The sequence below is a fragment of the Harpia harpyja genome, chromosome 17 (assembly GCF_026419915.1).
Source record: "Harpia harpyja isolate bHarHar1 chromosome 17, bHarHar1 primary haplotype, whole genome shotgun sequence".
NCBI classification, from domain to species: Eukaryota; Metazoa; Chordata; class Aves; order Accipitriformes; family Accipitridae; genus Harpia; species Harpia harpyja.
In genome coordinates this window covers 1,194,850-1,215,474 of record NC_068956.1, presented here as the reverse complement: position 1 = coordinate 1,215,474, position 20,625 = coordinate 1,194,850, and the positions used below count along the sequence as shown (strand labels likewise).

At 48.6% G+C, this 20,625-nt stretch overlaps 1 protein-coding gene across 1 annotated transcript in view; it reads right to left on the bottom strand.

Moving 5' to 3' along the window:
• SLCO2B1 (solute carrier organic anion transporter family member 2B1) overlaps positions 1 to 2,397 on the bottom strand; it is a 60,668-nt gene extending 58,271 nt beyond the window's left edge. Inside the window, exon 1 of the mRNA XM_052812865.1 lies at positions 2,302 to 2,397. The gene's annotated coding sequence lies outside the window, so the exon portion shown is untranslated. The remainder of the gene's footprint in view (positions 1 to 2,301) is intronic.
• Positions 2,398 to 20,625: the final 18,228 nt, after the last annotated feature.

Genomic DNA, 20,625 nt, shown 5'->3' with positions numbered 1-20,625 from the left:
GTGGGGGTCAAACCCTCGCTCAGGCTGCATGGCTTTTCAACAGCTGCTGACTCGTAGTGGATGGCAAAGCTGATGGATGCCACAGCAGGGAGGCGATGCTCCTTTCTAATGCTTTTCACCTTTCTGGCATCTTCCACCTGAGCACAAGACACCATAGACCGGTGCAGGGCAGGGAGTGGAAAACAATGCAGTCATGAAATTGCTGCAAATAACTGATAAAAGGCCCTTTGGACCAGATCGATATGGCTTGCACCACTGGTGAGAAATCAGATCCTGATAGGAGCTTGGATAAAGGATGCTCCTTTGCCTGCTGGAGCTGTACCAGCAACCGCAGGCGAGCTGCACTGCACTGCCTCAAACGAATGCGATATAAGGTTATCATATACAGCTGGTAGGGTGAAATATAGACATGAATTTTGATAAGCTCCTGAAGCAACTCAGCTTTGGCCTATTTGTATGGCTGGGTATCCTTGGTGCTGCTCATAACCAGCCCTAAGTGTCTCTCTTTTTTGCCTCATTTGCCCTTGTTCTTTGATTTACTCCAACATCCTTGACTGGCATTTTTCTTTTTGCTGTGGACCCGGAGCACTAAGTGCAGCAGTGAAGAGCTCAGAGCCTGCTCAGGTTGGAGAAAAAGCAGCAGGGCCTGATAGCACCATGGTCCAGAGATCCCACCCATCTCCTGGTGCACTGCAGGGTCTCCAGCTGGAGAAAGCCCATGGCAGGGCTGCAAACCCATGCACGCTGTGAAAAGGTGCCTCAGACACGTATCCAGGTGAGACAGGAGGGAGGGAGGGATGTGCTCTTCTGACACAGTAATTGCTCAAAAGCACCACAGATATAAGAGGTCCAGGGTGCATCCGTACGCGTACCTTGCAGAGAGCCTTGGGCACACCGTGCCTCTTAAACAGAGAGAAACCTGCTCAGTAACTGGAGCAGTAACAGGTTTTACAGCCTCCGTCGATGGACACAAAGCATCCTTGAGCAACCCTGAGTCTGTGCCCTGAGGTGTCCCCAACCAAACCTCTGCTCCCTCTCCCTACAACCGGGATGTACTGCCAAGGATGGGGCAGCCTTGACCCTGGCTAACCAGATCCGCAGGGGCTGGAAGCGGAGGGGTGCAACAGCCCCCACCCAGGGTGGGATGTCTCCCCGTCCCTGTCCCCGTCCCAGCACAGCCAGCCCCGTTGTCCCCATGCCCAGCAGGGACACTACAGATGAAACCTGAGAGAAGCAGCAAGCGTGATCAGCTGGGCTGTGCAAAGCACAGCACAGCGCCTTCTTCCAGCATTTAATCTCACCTCTACCTGCTAAAATTCAGGGTTTTCAGGGAGGTCCCACAGCTCACTCCCAGGAGGCCATGCCCAGCTCCAAGGCTTTAAGCATTGGCTGGTTTAAGGGACACACCAGCTCCACCATTTGCAAGACCCAGGAGAAACCAAGAAGCCTGCTTCACCCAGGACCGCTCCAGCTAAGAAAAACTCAGCAGGATGCTGACAGGAGCAGGCAGAGGCAGCAGCTCAGCCCTGAACACAGGGCTCGTCCCGAGGCTAAGCCCACACGTCTCCTGAGCAGCAAATGCACCTAATAAATAAGAGGGATGCAACCCATCACCTTGGTCACTGGGCTGTTTGCATCTTCACCCACAGCCTGCAGAGCTTCACACCGATCCGAAGCAGGATCCCAGTGTTGGTTACAAAAAGCTGATGTGACCGCCTGGCTCTGAGAAAATTGGTGGCAGGGAGCAGGAAAGGGTTAACGCCGGGGGAAAGCCTTTGTGCAGCTCTGTGCCAGCCCAGGTACGGGTCAGGTCCATACCTGCCTGGCATCCTTCCCCAGAGCCTGCCAAGACCTGGGGTGAGAAGAGGCATTGCTATAAAAGAAGAAGCAAAACTGTAAGAGAAACCAACTGTGGCAGTCTCTGGGGTTGGGAAAACTCCCTGCAAAGGGAGAAATAAGTGGAGCTGCCTTATTGGAAAAAAAGACTCAAACACATAACCGCAAGCAGAGGGGAGTTGACAAAATACATGTGCAGAAAGCCAGCATGGAACAGGCGTGCAGAACATTTGTAATCGCTCCTTTTTTTTTTCCCCTTTAGCTTTCAAGCTGCTGGAAAAATCCAGCTCCTGAGCCAATGCATTCAAGGAGTCTTGCAAAACAACAAAGGGAAAAGCAGTGTGAGAAACTTCACATCTACCAAACCCTAAGCCTGTCCTGCAGCCTGGAAGCAGACCCGAGCGAGCTCGGTACCAAAGTCATCCTCAGCATCTCCTCGCAGTGGGCAGGCGCTGCCATACTCACAATTTCAGGACTCTCCCGATCCCAATCCCACTGCGCTTGGAGCAAAAGTTTTCCTCTGCCAGCGGCTGCTGGGGCCATTCACTACTTTTACTTCCCAGCCTGGAGGTGGGGATGGGTGTGTGGAGGTGGGGCTTAGGCTGCGATTTCAAAAGCCGGAGTACATTTTGACCAAAACTTTTGCAATCTCTTTCAATAGGATTTTTTTTTTTTTTTCCTTCTCCTGCAGTTGCAATCCAAAAACGACAGAGCTGCCCATGTGGTTTGCTGATACAGGGCTTTGCAAACTGCTTATGCAGTCCCAGTCCAAACTGGTCTTTTCTTTTGCTCTGTCTCCTGGCTCCCATCCCCTCTCCCAGCCGTGCAAGGGTCCCATCCCTCTGGGTCTTTTTCCTTACATTCATTTTCTTACTCCATTTGCTTTATCTGCATTTGTTTCTTTAACTTTCAAAGCTGTGGTGGTAGCCTGGGATTCGTGATTGCGAGTGTTTGTTTATATAATCCCGGATTGTTTATTTTTCAGTAACTCTTCCCATTGCTCTTTTCCACTGATCACTAAGGCATTTCCAGCTAAGAACTGGACGAGTTAATGAACAGGCAACCCCAGTTAAAGCTGTCAAAGGGAAACTGGGATTTCACCCTTCGGGGTTCTTCTGGTCCCTTTGTGTGTTTGGGTTGCGTGTGGGGGATGGCTCTGGGTGGGCATCGGGGATCTCCTCTTCTCCTTGCTTGGATCCAGGTGGATGCTCTGCCTGGCTGCTGGCACAGCTCCTTTGCTGCATGTTCCCCCTCCTCACCCCTGGTTGTTGGGTTTGCTCCATCTGCTGCTGGCTTGGCTGGGGACGGTGATGCAGGTGTGCCCGCCGTGCCGCAGACGGAGCTGGCCCTGGCCCCAGCCATCTCCGTGCTGCAGAAAAATAAGGGAGATGAGCTGCTGCCTGCACTCAGACACCATGAACACAGGCATGGGGTGAAAGCAGAGCTACCAACTTGTTCTGGAAATGCATCAGCAAAGAAAAACTCAGTTCTCTCTTGTGCATGAGCAGGGGCGTGGAGGTTGTCGTACAACGTGGGAGTCGCCAGGACCCGCCGCTGAGCATCACCGACGAGGCAGAGCAAGACGGGGTTTGGCTCATCACAGCTGGGGAGATACCCGCAACCTCTGGGTGGAGGCAGGGGGATGTAGTGTGAGGATGCAGTCCCCAATGGGAGCTGGCTGGAGGGGCTGTGTTTAACTCGCGGGCTTGGAAATACATCCAAGCACCCAGGTGAGGATGCTCTCCTTACCCACTCGGGAAGCTTGATCCACTCCAGGAGGCTCTTCTCAGTCATCTCTGCAGAAGGAGGTGATGGACACATCACCAAACATTGCTGGAGATACTGCAGGTTCTCCAGAGAGCAGCATCAACCGCCTCTCTCAAAACAGGCACCTGGATGTCCAGCCCCTGGATCTCCAGCCCCGCTGGCCTTTTGCAGCTTCAAAAATCAGGATTCCCACATCTGACTGGGAAACCTGGCTTTCCCCACCATCCCTAACCCTGCTCATACATTTCCCTGCTTAGAAAACCCAGGAACCTCTCTGCAAGCATCTGCAGATGGACTAGCTCAGATGCAGAGTCCGATTTATAAAGCTTTTAGGTGGGACTGGGAAGACGGTCCCTCTCCAGCTCCCTCCCCTCTCACTCTCCGCCTGCCACTGTGCCATGGCGGTGGGAAGCCCAGGGGCTGTTCAGGGACCTGATAGCTTGGAAAAGGGTCAAGAAGGGAAAGGTCTTAGCAGAGCAACCTCAGTTATGGATCCTCCGAGGCCCAGACATGCCCTCGGTCCAGGGGAGCCCAGGTTTGGTAGCGCTCCAGGACTGCTGTGGCCATCGTTGCCTCCCTTGAGCTTTTGATGGGATGAAGAGGGGAAAGCAAGGCTGGCATGAGGTATTGGGTCTGGGCAATTCATGCTGAAGGTGGTTTACTGCTTTGCTTGATAACCCACAGTCTCTGGAGGTAACATTTTCAGGACCAAATGCCAGGAGACTCCATGAGCTGCTGCTCTCTCAGTGGATCATGCACCCTTACCCTGCACACACTTTTGCAAGTTCACTTTATAGTCTCCATAGAAGCCATTTGTGTGCATCTTTTTCCAAAAAACAGCCAAACAGGTTGTTTTGAACCCCTTCGAATACCTGGATTTCAAATGATTTCAAAGCTCTGGGGCACTGAGTCCGTCCCTTCACCTGCTGCTACCCCTTGGCCAAAACACTGCAGCCTGCCCAGGTGCTGCTGCCGGCCCCTCCTGCTGCCTTCCCCAAGGGTGCCGGCGTGTACATGGCCTCGGCTGCTCTCAACATCAGTGTCCGGGGCTGTCTCAGCTGCAAACGGGTACACAAACCCAGGCGAGGTTTGCCAGGGCAAATTCACACTTGGATTTCATGCTGTTGCAGCTTGGGGACCAGGATAGATGCAAAGTCACATCCAAGGAGAATATAAGGTACCGGGGGAGATGGAGAGACCTTTGGTGGGTTCCCCATTCTCTTTTCATCCCAAGAGCCACAACAAGCTCCCAGATGGAAACTCCAGATGGGACATTTTCCAGTTCAGGTTTGTGGTGCAGCAGCAGCTGAGAAAGGCACAGCCACATTTTCCTCCCAGCATTTCTTGCTGGGGTCTGACGGATCGGACGACCAGCCATGGGAAAGGGGGCTCGCTGGGCAGAGGGACTTGATGTTTCCGAAAGGAAGATTATCTGCTTTCCCTGCACAAGCTCATTAAATAATAATTAAACAACGGCTTTATTAGTTCTAGCAGCAGAGATACATTTTGCTAAGTAGGAGACAGCCAAAGCAGTGCGTTCAAAAATACTCTTTGCCCAAGTGACCCTGAGCTGTCCTCTCAAGCAGGGCTGCATCAGACAGATAATGCACTGCAGAGAAAATAAACTTTATCAGCTCTTGTTGGCTCTGCGGTATCTCAGGAGGGCATTATTAGATCTAAAAAATGTATTATTAGTATTTTACAGCTGCATAACTCCTTTCTGTCCAGAAAGGCTGTGCGGCATACACAGACAGCCCCCCAGGACCCACAAAACGTGTTGAGGGTGGGAGGTCAGAGCTCCTCAACAGCAGGGAATAACCTGGTGGGAAGAGGAGACTCTCCAGCTGCAGAGGAGCAAGAAGCAGACACCCAAAATGGCCCGGACGAGGGGATCATCATCCCCCATGCTTAGAGAGCAGCAGGGAAAGGTGGACAGCCCTTTCGGCAGCAATATCACGCTGCGATATTGCACGAAAGAAGAGCACCATCTATTGACTCCTCTTCCTCAGCACCCCATTTGTAGCTGCTGTGAGCCGGCACGAGTTTTGCAAGTGCACAGGCTGCTGCTCCATCCCAGGTCCCGGGTGTTTGCCAGACACCCTCAAAGGCGGAGGAGCAACGTCTCCTCGCAGCAAAATGCCCTTGTCCCACTGGTCCAAGCTGGCGACTCGATGGCACAGCACTGGGTTGCATCTCCATGGTCAGACAGGCTCCTCCTGCAGCCCCAAAGGCTGCTCACTCATCTTTTCCCTTGTAGGATGCAAACAGCTTTCTGCAAACCATTAGAGCTGAAGGGAATTTGGCTCTAACCTAATGGATGTCACAGGTCGGTGGGCGCATGCAGCCCGGCTGTGGCCATAACACATACCCCTGGGCAAGGGGAGTACAACAGCCGCCATCCCCTTGGGCTGAGGGATTCAATTAGCTATATATGAATTAGCAATATGAATTGGTATTGCATCATGTGGGAGAGGGATGCAGGTGAAACACTGGCCCAGGTTGCCCAGGGAGGAGGTCGATGCCCCATCCCTGGAAACATTCCAGGTCAGGCTGGACGGGGCTCAGGGCAACCTGATCTAGTTGAAGATGTCCCTGCTCCTTGCAGAGGGGTTGGACCAGATGACCCTGAAAGGTCCCTTCCGACCCAAACCGTTCTACAATTCTAAAAAAGCCCATGAACTCCTTGGAAGGAAAGTGTTTCTCCTGGTGCCCTAGCCCCGTGGCTCCCAGCTCGGAGCCATCTCCTGCCTGCTGCTGCCACTCTCTGACCAAGAGCTTTCCTGCAGCTCTTCCAGCTTTTAGGTCACGGCAAGCCTTTGACCTTCAAATATTTGGACATGCAGACCCTGAGTGCATTCCGTGTAAGTGAAAAGGATCATTCCTATTGAAAACCGAGCATTAAGAAAGTCCCAGTGACTGAAACCTGAATGGGCTACATGAAGTGCTTTAATAGCAATCTCATTACAGTCAGTTCAGAGGTGTTAAATCCTCCAGAGGGCGTGGTGGAAGGACTATTTCTTGGAACGGTTAAAACCAGTTTGCAGCAAATGATAACAACACTTACCTTGTGCTAAGACATTATAAAACGTCACATGTCTGAGATTATATATGTCCATAGATGAATAAATTGGGGCTTCCAACCTGGAAGAAGGCACATTAGTGAGCTCTTATCTGCCCAGGCTCTGCTGGTTACTCCAACTCTGCTCTTGGTCCAAGAGTTAAGCTGGGTTTGCAAAGGAGCAGCTCAGTGTCCTGCATGGGATATGGGACACATCACTTGTGGGGCTGAGGCTGATTCTTTTCCATGTGTGGGATTAGGAAAAAACAGCTGGATTAAGGCCGGGATTTTACATCTGAGCTCTGCTGATGTCTTACAGAGGGCCAGCCAAAATCCGAGACACAAATGTTTTGAATTCTGCAAAAATTGTTTGCAGAGCTGGGATCTAAACTGGGTGGCTGGAGTCCAACAGCAGTAATTAGCTGCCTTGCTTCTATATATTTTGGGGCTGCTTTCTGAATCCCTGCCTTGCCTTTTAATGCATGTAGGAGTTGCACTGAGAGCTGTCAGCAACCGTAGCACAGATGTCGATGCGGGCTGAGTTCAGAAGAGGAAAGCCAAAGACAAAAACAGAGGCTGAACTCATGGTTCCCTTTCCTGTCCCTCAACCACGGGACTTTCCTTCCTGTCCTGAAGAAAGAGGAATCCCGTGGGCTGTACAAATGCAATGAGAAGTATCCTCATTATTCTGCTGCTGAACTTCATCCTGAAATTCTTCTATAGCAGCAGAGGAGGGAAATTTCAAGGCATATATTCAACTGAAATTTCAATTCTTATGAATCGGCAGTGCTATAGAGACACCCAGGAGAGCAAATTGTGACAGAGCTGGGTTTCAACATCTGCAGCAATAGCTGGGAAGGATCAGAGAGAAATCCTGTCCTGGGTAAGGAGGAAGAAAGCAAAAAAAAAAGGGAAAAAGTACAACTTTTCCCCACTCCATTCTTGCAAAACTGCCAGCCCACTCCCTTGGGCGTAACTATTTTGGGACAGCAGCGCCTGCAATGTGTGAGATGCCTTCAGTCTGGGAAAATCTTTCAAAATATGAGAATGGGTTTTTATGAATAACACAGAAGGAATAATGTTTCCTGAAGGATGTGCTTTGACTTGAAAACCTTCCAGCGGGGGATTTACACCGCACTCAGAGGCTGCCTGAGCTCAGAGCATTTATGTTGCTGCATAATTGCACAAGATGCACTTCTTGGAGAGTTTCAAGTCTATTAATGCACTTCACTCCTTGGGGACGTGGTGTCAGAGAGACTGCGATTTATGGACAGGGGCCATCATGCTGTTTGTAATTCGGCTAAAAAAAAAAAAGCTTGCAAGTCATGATCCTTCATAGTCCAGTCCAGATTTCCACCCCTCGCTACATCTGAGTGCTAGGTGTTAATTAGGAAACCTGATGGCATTATAGAAAGGCAAGTGGCTAAACCGTGAGTATGCACATAGGAAGAATGCACTGAAAGAAACATCTGGTTTTCTGTTTTCTTTCCTTTTTTTTTTTTTATGAAGTACGTCATACAAGTTGGAGCATCGTGGAAAACGAGGTCTTTCCTTGGTCGAGGATGTCAGCTGGGTGAGCACTTACACCCGCTATCCTCTCAGCACGGCTTTAAAATGCAGAAGGTCCTTTGCAACACCTTCGTTGTCCACACAGACTTTCTGCTGAGGCTGCAGATGGATACTAATTAATGGCATTTGTGGTGGCGGCAGATTTATTGAAGCTTAATGTATGGAAAACAGCGCCCTGACCATGTCCAGTGCGGGCAGCTTGGTCCACATTTAATGGGGAGATGCAAGGTCCTGCCACCTCCTGCTATTCCCTAAAGCCTTTCTGTCCAGGCAGGCTTAGAATTAGTCTTAATTGCTTCTAATGACCTGAGGGCCGATATAGCAATGCTGTGAGGAGGGGCAGAGTTTCTCCTAAGAAGGATCTTACTGAAAAGTAATCAGTCACTGAGCCAGACTGCGCAGGAGTTCAAGGCAGGCACCACCGGGTGCTTAATAATTGAACGAGTTCCTGCTTCTTGGAAGCATTTGTAATTTGCAGTTGTTATTGAAGTGAAACTTTACATGAATTTATACACAGAAATCCTTAGAAGAACTGTGCTTTTATCAGCCCTCAAAGTTATCTAAATTATAATACATTTCGTCTTTACTAGAGCAGGCTAAATAAATTGCTATGTAAGTAAATGTTATTACAGCGCTGATAAAGCACTGCATTCTTCCCATTTTCACCAGTATCCTTTCTCTCTTATTTTGAAGATGTTTACTATCACCTATCAATTGAAATGTAATCGCACCAAGCCCACACCCAGTCAGTCCTTAAGGGATGAGAAAGAATTGTAATCAGTTTCTAGAATGGAAAAGTCCTTGGGAAGGAAAGCCAGGCTGTATGGCTCAGCCAGGAGAGACATAGTTTGGGCTAAAGTAATTTAAAAAATCATTTTGGCATTAAAAGAGTCCATCTGGGAGAATTTCAGTTAAAAATCGGTGGGACTGAGAGATACCGTCCTTCAAGAAATGCAGCCCAAGAAATGAATGAGATATGAAAACCCTCGGGGGAAGAAAAGGGCTTGGGGATTTTGCCCTCTGTGATGCCGCCAGCTGGGTATCGCTGAAACAGGAGAGTGATGCTGCAAGGATGCAGAGGACAGGGAAGGGCAGATTGTCTCCAGCAGACTCCAAACTGGGTTTCCCCCAAAAAAGCGAATATGGCAGGTCAAAGATTTATTTTTTTTTTAACCATGTGCTCACCAGGACAACCTAGTAATAACAACAATCATCCTGAAATTGCTCTGCCCTAGCACAGACTTTGTTGGGGAGAAGGAGGCCAGTGGAGGTGCAGGGAGGATGCATGATGAGCAGCTCTCTGCACAGAGACTCACTGGCTTTCATCCATAAATCCTGAATGAGCAGCAGAGACAGCAAGCGGGGAGAGCAGGGAAGGAGTGGGACCCAGGTGAGGACCTAGACCGATGCAGAAATAGGGTTAGTCCTAACAGGGGTAGAAAAGAGGGATGAAGATGATGATGGGTCAGTCCACCCAACATCCCAGATGTATCTTAATGCAAGGAGTGTGGAGGGGAATAGGAAGAGGAAGCCTGGACTTGGGTCAATGGCTCCTACTGCCCAATCAGAGACCCAGCGAAACAATTTCCATAACTAGAATATTAGTAGGAAAAGGACTAACGTTTTCAGGAAGGGCGGACAGGAGCAAAAGAGAAGCGTGATGGTTTCTGTACCATTGCGGAGGTACAGACCTATTCTGAAGTTCAGACAATGCTGAGAATTAGACCAGCTGAAAGCCCATAGGAGATGGGACAGCAAAATGAACACTGTTGTGTGGGTCTGCTACAAAGCCATGAAGATCAGGTGGAGGAAGCTTTGCAGGCAGCTAGCAAGGTAAAAAAACCTGGAGTTTACAGAAATGAGGGATTTTCAACTCAAGGGATGGATAGAAAGTGTTGTAAGAGCGTGGTCTGGTGCTCTGGTTTCAAGCCAAGAAGGAAACCCAGAGAAGGTGGGAACTGGGCGAGATCGCTGGGACAATAGTGAAGAGCAGCAGGAGCACATAGGGGGGATCTGGCCAGCAAGGATGGCCACCAGAGCTGGAAGGATGGCCACCAGCATGTGGAAAGGAGAAAGCCCAGGGAGGAGGTGGTCTTCTGCTCCATGGTGGCATTGCCAGCCAACACTGCTTAATGGCTTTTTCACATCAATTTTCACCAAAAGGTCAACTGCAGCTGTCAGCAAAGTAGACAGCTACAGTGGAGGGGAATGGACAGAGCCAAAAATGATGAAAGAGGAGTTTGGGGAGTGCTTAGATAATCTCAATTTTCAAATTGCTTGGGCCTTGTTTTGGAGGACTTAAGGACAGGGTCAATTCCAGTGCTGGCTTTAGAAAGTCATGGCGAGAGGCTGTAAATCTGGAAGAGCGCAGAGCGAAAGCAGCTGAGGAAACAGGCAGGAGCCACACTAAACCGTGCCATGCCAGCTGCACGCAGAGATAAGCTGATCTTAGAGCCAGCTATTGCTGACAGCCGAGGAGGGACAGCACAGGCAGTGCCATGGTGACATTCAGCAAGCTCCAAAGTCCTCTCCATCAGAGCCTTTGCCCAAGCAGGATGACACAGAATAGCCTCAAAGTATTAAAATTTAACTTTTTGTTTTCTTGATTCCAAGTGGTCAGCAAGTCTCACAGCAGGGCTGACATGCTCCATCACTGATCTCTGTTTTTACGCCAAGAGAGCCTCCCATGAGCGGGACACTTGGCCGCCTCTCCGAAGGGCTGACCTCAGCTGTAGCAACATCAGAAAAATACCTCCCAGGCACAATGGCACCTTCTCATTAAGCCAGACTAATTGGATTTTCTAAATAGGAGAGGAAAATGTCCACATCCGAGCAATCGTCCTGCTTGCGAGGAACTCCCAAAGGCTACAGGGAGCAATTAAGAGGACACCCATGTCCAGGTGGCTAGCAGCCCACCTCATCCACGAGATGGTCCAACAGTGGCCCCAAGACTATAACCATTTACAACTCAACGTTTCCCCCAGTCAGGACAGTCATTAACTATTTAGCAACCCTGAATTTCTCTTCCACTGACATCCCAGGTCCTTCCTTGAACTTGTGTCAGATTCACCTTGAAGTATCCCATGGGAGGGAGCTTCACGACAGGACAGATGGGACCCCACATGAAGAGCCACCTCCTCTTGTTTGCTTTGATGCACCCGCTGGTGACTTCATTGGATGTCCCTGGAGTCACCGTGCAAATTCGGGCACTTCGGTTGCCCAGAGAGGTGGTCGATGCCCCATCCCTGGACACATTCAAGCTCAGGTTGGACGGGGCTCTGAGCAACCTGATCTGGTTGAAGATGTCCCTGCCCATGGCAGGGGGGTTGGACGAGATGGCCTTGAAAGGTCCCTTCCAACCCAAACCGTTCTATGATTCTAACATGAGGTTTGCAGGGCCCTGACCAGCCCACGTCTCACGGTAGGGCTTCACCTGACCAAGTGGAGATTTCCACCTCCGGGTAGCTCCTTTGGGCTCAACAGAAAAAAAAAAAAGGATGATCTGAGGATGTGGTGCCCTGATCCATGCAGGAGACAGTCCCATTTGCAGGGGGAGGCTTGACTAGTGGCCACAAAGCTTTTTCCAGCCAACCCTTCTAGGGTCTGCACCGTGGGTCCAGGGCAGACATTGCAAACCCTGGTGAGCCTTGCTCCACCAGCGCATTTGTCCAAGTCCCTGAGCTAGGCATGGCTGTGCTGGTATAATCCCAAACCCTTTCTTGTCTTGTAGCACTGCACTAGGGAGCATTAAAAGCATGTCCATCGGTCATAAATCCAGCTGTAGGTGAAAACCTGAATGCCGTATATAGTCAGGGGGTTTGGTGTGACTGATGGGCACTGCAAGGAGGTAAGGCATGAGGGACACTCACCCAAGTGCCAGTCACTTGGGCCATGTATCCCCCCAAAATAACTAGGTGGGGGTTATTTACCTGCTGAGAAGCTGGTGGAAACACGCAGGGCCATCAGCTGGTCATTACCACTGCAGCTTGGGATGGAGATGGACAACAGAGGGGAGGGAGGGATGGATGGGTGGATGGATGGGTGGATGGGTGGATGTGTGGATGGATGGATGGATGGATGGATGGATGGATGGATGGATGGATGGATGACCTCTTCCGCCACTGGCAGAGAAGAGGAGGGGTTCGGCAGGTCCTGGGGACACTGGGCCCCCCAAGGCCGGGGAGCTGTGTGCCGGTGTGCCGGGGGGTGGCAGTGTTAGAGCAGAGAAGGAGGACGCTCCCTCCATGCAAGCAGGGAGCTTGCAAAGTCCCGGCGTCGGGATGCCCCGAGCCCCGAGCATCCTTCACCCCGCAGCCCAGCAGCTCTCCAGAGAGTCCTGGGGCTGGGGCTGAATTTTATTTCTGTGCATATCTCTGGGCAAAGGGAGGAAATAAAAAAATAATGACTTTAATTGACAATTTTGGGTGAGGCAAAAGGAAAAACCAAACAGCTGTTCTGGGTTCCTGCTGCTCACAGTTTTGTGTGAGCTAGGATTGCACCCACCCACACCTTGAGCAGATCCCAAGGACATCCCGGCTTCCCACCAGCCTCAGTTTCCCCATCTGCAAAGTCAGGGCTGTTCAGATGCATTTCCCAGGGAATCAAGTCACCGCCACCCACCTCTCAACCCACTGCACAGAGAACACCCAGCCCTGCCTATAAATTTGGGGCTGCTCACCTGCAGAGCATCCCAGAGCCTGTGGGGTACAAGCTGCTTAGGACCAGTTGTGCTTCGGGGAGTCACTGAGTCCTTCACCCCTTTTTAACAGGATAGCACATGCCTCGTGCAGAGAAAAACCACAAGCACAAGGGATGAAGGAAGGTGTCATCCTCACCCTGCCCCCATAGCCCTCTCTGTTCTTGTTTTTGCAACTTGAGCTATGGGAGTGATTTATATAGAATTCACATGCTGTAGGGAAAGGCATTTTTATGGCATCCAAATACTGATTAGATCTAGCTGTGACGCTCACCTTGTTCATAGCATATCCATTTATTAATCTTCCCTTATTCAGCTATTTTATTAATTATCGATCGTGCATGCTTGGTGAAATTGGGTAGCCGAGGAGTGACATCCAGCGGTTTAGGCACACAAAGAGAAATGAGCATTTTCCTACCCAGAACTTCTGAAATTTGAAATCAATGGTGTGGTCAATAATCTTTTAAACTGGGGCAAGCTGGGTTCATTATTCCAAAAGCATTAGTTTGCTCCTACAGAGGATCACTCCCAGCTCAAGCAGGGAGCAGGGTGGAGGGGATGGAGATAAGGTGAATGCAGATCTGGCATTTGAACCACCCCCAACAGTAGGACCAGGGGATGCTCACCAAAACCAGTAGAGGAATGGTTTAAAACAGGAAAGTCCTGGTTTTATGCAGCAGGCAGTGCATCTCAGGGATTTGCAGCCCATGAAGCCGTAGAGATGCAGAGGACCAGCAGGTCAAGTTGATGGACAATGGGTCCATGAAGAGATGGCAAAGGGATGGGGTGACAGTTTTGGCTGCTGGGGTAGTGTGAATGCGAGGAAGCCCAGGAATGGACTGTCCCTGTTAGCATCTCCACTGCGGACAGCAAACAGGGTGAGCTGGGCCATGGTCTGACATGGCTGGGCATCAGCTGTGCTCTTATGTTCTTGGCCAAACACTGCTAACTGATTTTTATGCAGACATGTTATTTTTATTGTTTTTTAAAAAAAAGAAATAATGAAATAGAAAGTTATTTCAGATGGCATCAATGTAAGAAATTTTTACATAAATGAATTCTTCGCTGTGTCTTTTCTCTTTAAATCTAGCATATATGTGAAAATGAAAGTATTTTCCAGCAAGTCATAATTAGGAGAATGAAAGCACTTGCGCTACTCTGGGACATCCGCAGAGTACAGCAGTGTTCATGAGTTTACTTATGGGAGAACAAAAAGTGGCCCCAGGGTGATGCCCCATATCTGCAGAGCAGCCCAAAGTGTAACCTCTCTCCACAGACCCAGTCACCCAGAGCTTCTTAACATGTCAGGACTGAAAAAAACCCAACAGTTTAAAGAGTTTAAGACCTTTAAAACTCCTACTGCATGCTCACTGGGACCCATGCAATCTGAGGCTCCGGCTCCCCTAGGCTTCAGCACACTCCAGCACCGGCCACGCAAGCCCTGATTGTGCCGTCCCTGGATATTAATTATTCTGAAAAACATTTCTAAAACCCCAAAGATCTGCGAGCCACCAAGAGACCAATTTGCACTGTTTTCACTGGCGTTGCCACACAAGTGTAAAAATCAGTGTTTCAAAACAAACATGTTTGGAAATGCAACTTCTCCCGAATGTTTATGGGGAGTATTTTTAACACAAGGACCCAGGAGCTCCGCCATCAGGGGCACCACGTCCACTCGGATGCAATCAGAAATTCAAGTGGGAAATTGCTCCAGAAGGTGTATGTCAGAAAATGCATGGAAACGAGCAGAGTCATTACCTGTCCTGTTTGTGCGGAGCGTGATCACGGCTTAGCGTTGACGTTACTTACTCTCATGTCCATGGAGCAGGGCCAGATCCTGCCTCCTGCACAGGCAAAAGGGGACATATGCCTTTAGTCTTCTTGCACCAAGAGGCACTCCAAGAAGTGATGGCAGAAACCAGATGACCAGAGATGATCATGTGAGGGGGGACAGGGTAGAAGCGGTAGCAGTGTTGATTTGCAAATTGGAAATTTTTTAAAATTTGCAAAAAATTTTCGGATTTGCAGATCGAGGGAAGGTGAGGCTGGGACACAGGGGGTTTGGGCTCCAGGCAAGGAGAGGAAACCCTAGGGAGCACCAGTGAGACTCGCACAATGGCAGACGGCAGAGGAGAAGCGATTCATGAGCTGGAGGAGCAGAGTGTGGCAGTGGGAGAAGGTATCTCAGACAAGTCTGAGGGCAAAGGGAAGGAGGGAGAAGAAAAGGAGATAAAAAGAAGTATGGGTTGTAAGTAACAAACTGAGCTGAACTAGCGTGGGGCTTGGCTATTCTGCCATCCCAACACGTGGTCCCAGCTAGGAAGAGGGGGAGCACCCACGTGAAAGGACTTGGCATTCAAGAGGCACCAGGGTCTCATTCAGGGAGGTCTGGTTGGCTTCTGTCTGACAGCTCTGCTGCCCTGTCCCACACCTGGCCAGATGTGCTCGGGAAGGGGGGATGGCGTGCGGAGGCTGCTGCTCGGTGCAACTGTAGCGCAGGGAAGGGATTTGTCCCCCACCCAAACACAGGCACAGGGTGCTCAGGGAGGTTGTGGAGTCTCCATCTGTGGAGATATTCAAAACCCGACTGGATGCAGTCCTGGGCAACCTGCTGTAGATGATGCAGATGATATCGAGAGGTGCCTTCCAACATCAATACTTCTGTGACTTGGTCATTTGTCTTACAGCATTTAGCAGCCTCCTTTGCTGACACCTGCTAGACACGCTTGGGCAAGTCCCCGCGACTTCATGTGTAGCATTTTCACGGTGCAATTTCTCCAGCTATTCCAGATGTCTGCTTCCGAATGAGATGAGTTTCCCCAGAAAAGCATCTCGCCCACCATGGCCTGGGGCAGGAACAGGGACCTCAGATCTGGTGACGGTGTAAGCGTATGTGCTGCCCACTTCATCCTCGCCCCCACCCCATGGCCATCCCACCTGGGAGAGCTGCAGACACCACGGTGGTGATGGCACCAGGCTCCTACAGAGCTGCACTCCTGAGAGGAGATATCTCAGATACCACCAGACATTGGTGTGCTCAAGGCCATACAATGTTCAAGTCTAGCAGACTGCTGTGAACCAACTGACACCTCGAGCATTTCTGTCCTGTCCCTAGGGAAGCCAGTGATGACATTTTAAGCCGGAGCAGGTCTTAGTCCTGAGTGTCTGGGTTTTTCACAGAATTGGGTAGTTTAATAAAATTGCCACCCTGTAGGAGGGATTCTTGTCCTGTAACACATTTTTCCACCAATTTGTTGAGAATGAGCAGAGGCTAGATAATTCCAGGATCATCTATAGTGGGTGCATCTGAAGCTACCTGTAATTAAAAATTAAATTATAACTGACAAGACAAGATCACAGCTCAAATGGTTTATAATCAGCAATGAGTTCCTCCTTCGTTCCATGCAAAAGACATTTTATTACCTGTTCTCCGAGAAGAATATTAGAACTAAATGTTCAGGAGACTAAAGGTAGGGGAGATATTTCTCATCCATAGTCTAAGCTCAGGAAATTGTAGTTATGTAGGTTTGTCTGCTTGGAAACATAACTGGTATCCCCCTTTTAGTCCCTGGAGCAAGATGCGGACTGGAGGATAACATCCACAGCAGAAACATGACAGAGAAGGTGTGAATCTCACAGCAAAACCTCAAGAAGTGTTGTGAGCACTTGGAGGCTAACAATCAAGGACACTAAGTCCATTCAGAAGGGACTTGCACAGCTCCACCATATTACTGTTTCTGGCTGTAATAGCTTTTGGTCAGGACATGACTAGAGAATGGCACAGGGTGAGATATTAAAATATACTGAGCATTCCAAGATGGATGCAAACCATGCACTACAGTAAAAGTTTATTTCAAAGATTCTGTTTAAAAACTCTCTGACCCAATCTGGCATGAATCCCATTGCACACTTCACACATCAAACCAAACTGGGATCCATCTTTGTCCTCAGGTTCCCCAAAAGATCTCAACATCTTGCCAAGCCCTCAGCAATGCTCTGCTGACCCCATCTCCCCCAGTCTGAGGATTCAGCCCCAGGACATTGGACCTAACGAACTGGTACATAAACCCCACCTATATTCTGGCTTGACTTCTCCTCCCAGGGATCATCCTGGGCAAAATGACTTTGAGGACACACTCCAGGAGCACCACCAGATCCCATCACCTAGCAGAGCTCTCCAGCTCTTTCATTTATAAAAGACATGACTGCAGTTTGGAGGAATAATTGGGTTGGAGCAATGGAAATGAGACTGATCAGGTTTTGTTATGTATCTAGATGCTTCTGAGATGCAGGTGGGTGCATTATTCATGAATTGCTAATACTGTAATCAAATCTGTATTTTTCGGTATGGTGTCCAAGGACGCATCCTGCACCACAGAAGCCTGAGTGCATCAGAACCTATTTACACAGGACAGAATTTAACCCCTTCTAATTGCCATCCAACAGTTTTCACTTAAGATGGTTAGGGGACAGTGAAGATATTTATGTAGGCATCTGAAGCAAGAGGACATTTGCCTGGGTGGACATTTGGAGAAGGAGTTTAGTTTAGTAGCTATCAATTGCCCCTCAAAGGGAATGTCTCCCTCCATTGACTATAGAGCCAGCCGTCAATGTCTTCTCATGTTGCATGCCTGGATTTCCCAGTCCACACAGCTCTCAAGGGCTGTCATTTTTCCCCTTGGCCTCAGCCATACTTGACAAAGCCTCCAAAAGAAGAAGCTGGGAGGTTTAGAGGCAATGGTCTTGGGGATGGAGAGGGCAAGGAGATAGGCTGCTCACAAAAGTGGCCCAGGGATGGCTGAAGTAGTCACCTGGTTGCCCATGTAAAGGGGCTGGATGTTGGCCAACATACCTAGACATACCTAAGCATGGTGTATGGAACAGTCCTGGGCTCCTGTCTGAGGTGGAATTAAGAACCAGAGGCCAACCTGCAGGGACGGCACCCAAGGAAACTCCTGAGCAGCCAGCGATATTGCCCAGCCCAGTCCCATGCACGTTGTCTTTGCGATTGCCTGCACCTCCTGCACCAGCTGAGCCGTGTAGCAGGCTTGACCTGGAAATCCTGGAGAAAAGAGGTGGAGGTAGAGCAGATACAATTCGGGATCCTCTGTGGTTGCAACTGCATTTGGGCTGTGCCCACATTTGCGAGAGCTGCTGCTGGCCCTACCTGAGAGCTGCTCCTCTGCCTTGGCCGGGCACTACCTCTCGGGTGGTGTAGAGGGGGTGATGGAGACCTTCACACCCCCCAGAGTGTGACCCGGGCATTGGAAAGGAAATGCCAAAGGAAGCGCCAACACTGAACTATAGGAAGCTCCTCCAGATCTGGGAAGAAAAGACTGGTCTTCCTCCAGTGTTTCTCCACCAGCCTCAACACAACGGCCCACTTCCATCACACAGCAAACTTTGGGTAGTGAAAACTCTTCCTTTGCTCCTCTTGACTATGCAAATCTGTTGTATGATCTCCATCTGCTGTGCAACAGGGGGATTCAAAACTGTTGAGATGCTCTATTGGGAAAATAACGCGTGGGTCTCCCAGCTCAAGGTAAGAAAACATCACGGAGAGCATCTCTGGGGAGCATCTCTGGGTGGGGAGCAGGGCAGCACGTTCAAATACGTTCAGTATCAGTAGTGGCTTTGCCCATTGATTTATTGCAGGAGCTTTGCACTTCCCACTAAGGATAACATTAAGGAAAGGGAAGACCTTGTTATAACTTCAAAGTGCACGTGAGTTATTGTTGATACCATCCTGTTAATGCAGTAATATTTTTCAGACTAATTAAGTGTTTCATTTTTATTTACTTTTTTCTCATGGGGTCCAGAATGGAAAAATATGATTGTAATACATGTCAACAGGCTCCAAAAATCGAGAATTTGATCTACTATGTCTGAAAACAACTTCAAATCAATGCTAATTTTAAGGACATTACATGCTGGCAATTTTAATTCAATACAATAAATTATCTTGGGTTTTTCAATAGCATGGCATTGTTTACACTAATTACATATTTGAAGCTTACCAGTCTCGAAAAAAATAATAACAAGGAAGAGAAATGGAGAAGGGTAGATTGGATGAGAGGTAGAGAGTAAATGAAATATCAATTGTATTTCAATCTCAGTGTGGCAGAAAATCTATTTATTTGTAATATTAAATGGATCTCTCCTATATGGTTATGGAGATGACTTTCTGGGTGAAAGGTAAAACTATCTGAAAATTACCAGAGATTTAATAATATTAGGAAATTGCATGAGACCAACCATTACTCTCAACTACTTGTGGCCAAGCACAAAACATTTCCAAGAGAGCTTTATTTCCCCTCTCTTAAATTGGGATAAGGAAACCAAGAAAAGGCATAAAAACTTAAGCTTCATTTCTCCTTCTTTTTTTAGCATAAACCTAATGAAAACAAGGGTGGTTTTTCTTCTGAACATTATCTTAGTTTTGATTTACCCAATGTTAAAGAAAATAGATACAATCCAAAGGAATTTGTGCCTATGAAAGTGCAGCAGCTGTTTTGTGGCTTGAATAGAAGATGCTGGAAGTTTCCAAAACGCTGCTTTATTTATCTATTCCATAGAGTTTGGGCAGAATAGTCCTTTCCAATATGCATTAAATCTTTATGAGCAACAAAGGAAGTATTTCTATTGAGAGGAAGGAAAATCTTTGTAACTCAGGAATCTTAAAAGCTCATAATGTAATATAAATGGAAAAGTATGGCACACTCTTTCTTACCCTTCCTGGAGAAATCCAAAAAGTATCACAAGCTTATATGAATAATGCAATTGTAGAGTACATTATATAAAATAAAGATATGTAAGGGCTGTAAGCTGTCACACATCGTGTCCCCCTCCATCTGAGCTGAAGTCACTGACAGATACTTATTCCTAGTTTTTTATTACAGTGTCTTTGAACTTCATGAATTTCTAAAACATTTCTTACTATGGTAAAAGACATGATGTTGACCTACATCAGCCAAAAAAATTACCATGAAAATTCCTTTGCTTTTATGTACTGGAAAATGACCTGGAAGTCAAAAGAAATTCTACATTTTCATCTGAATTACAGCAACAGCAGCAGAAATCAACTGCATGCTGCAATGACTGTGGGAAATGCAGTGAGCTGCAAGCAGCCAACCAGAAGTAACATGGGCATGAAAAACGGTGATGAGAATGACTTTGGGTAGCAAAGATTGTAATAACCTAGCAAAAGAGAGATGGATGATTGACTGCTTCTGAGCTAATTCCATGAATTCCCTTAGAGAAGAGAAATGGGCATTTCCATAACACTGCTCATCTCCTCGGTGCGGAATGGGGCAGAGGAGCCGCCTCCCCCAAAATGCCCCTTTTCCCCACGGACCAGAAAAGGGACCCAGGAGGACCAGTGCAGATAGTGGGGCTCTGCATGGAGAGCACCCAAAGCTAGGTGAGACAAATCCTTGCCCTTCGTGCCCAAAGCTGAAGAGCGTGCCATCTATAGATGTAATCCACATCATCAACAGAGAATCCAAATCATCTTAGTTGCGGGTTAGAGACAAGAGGGGCCAAGCTGTGTCTTGCAACATGCTCAGCTCTGTGAGATTTCGTGCAACGTGTGTTTTCCTTGCAGAACCTCTGCAAAGCTCCTTAGAGAAATGTCTTCCTGCACATCAGCCTGTTTCCTTACTCCCTCTTCATCCTTGCAGGCGTTTTGACCAGCTCCACC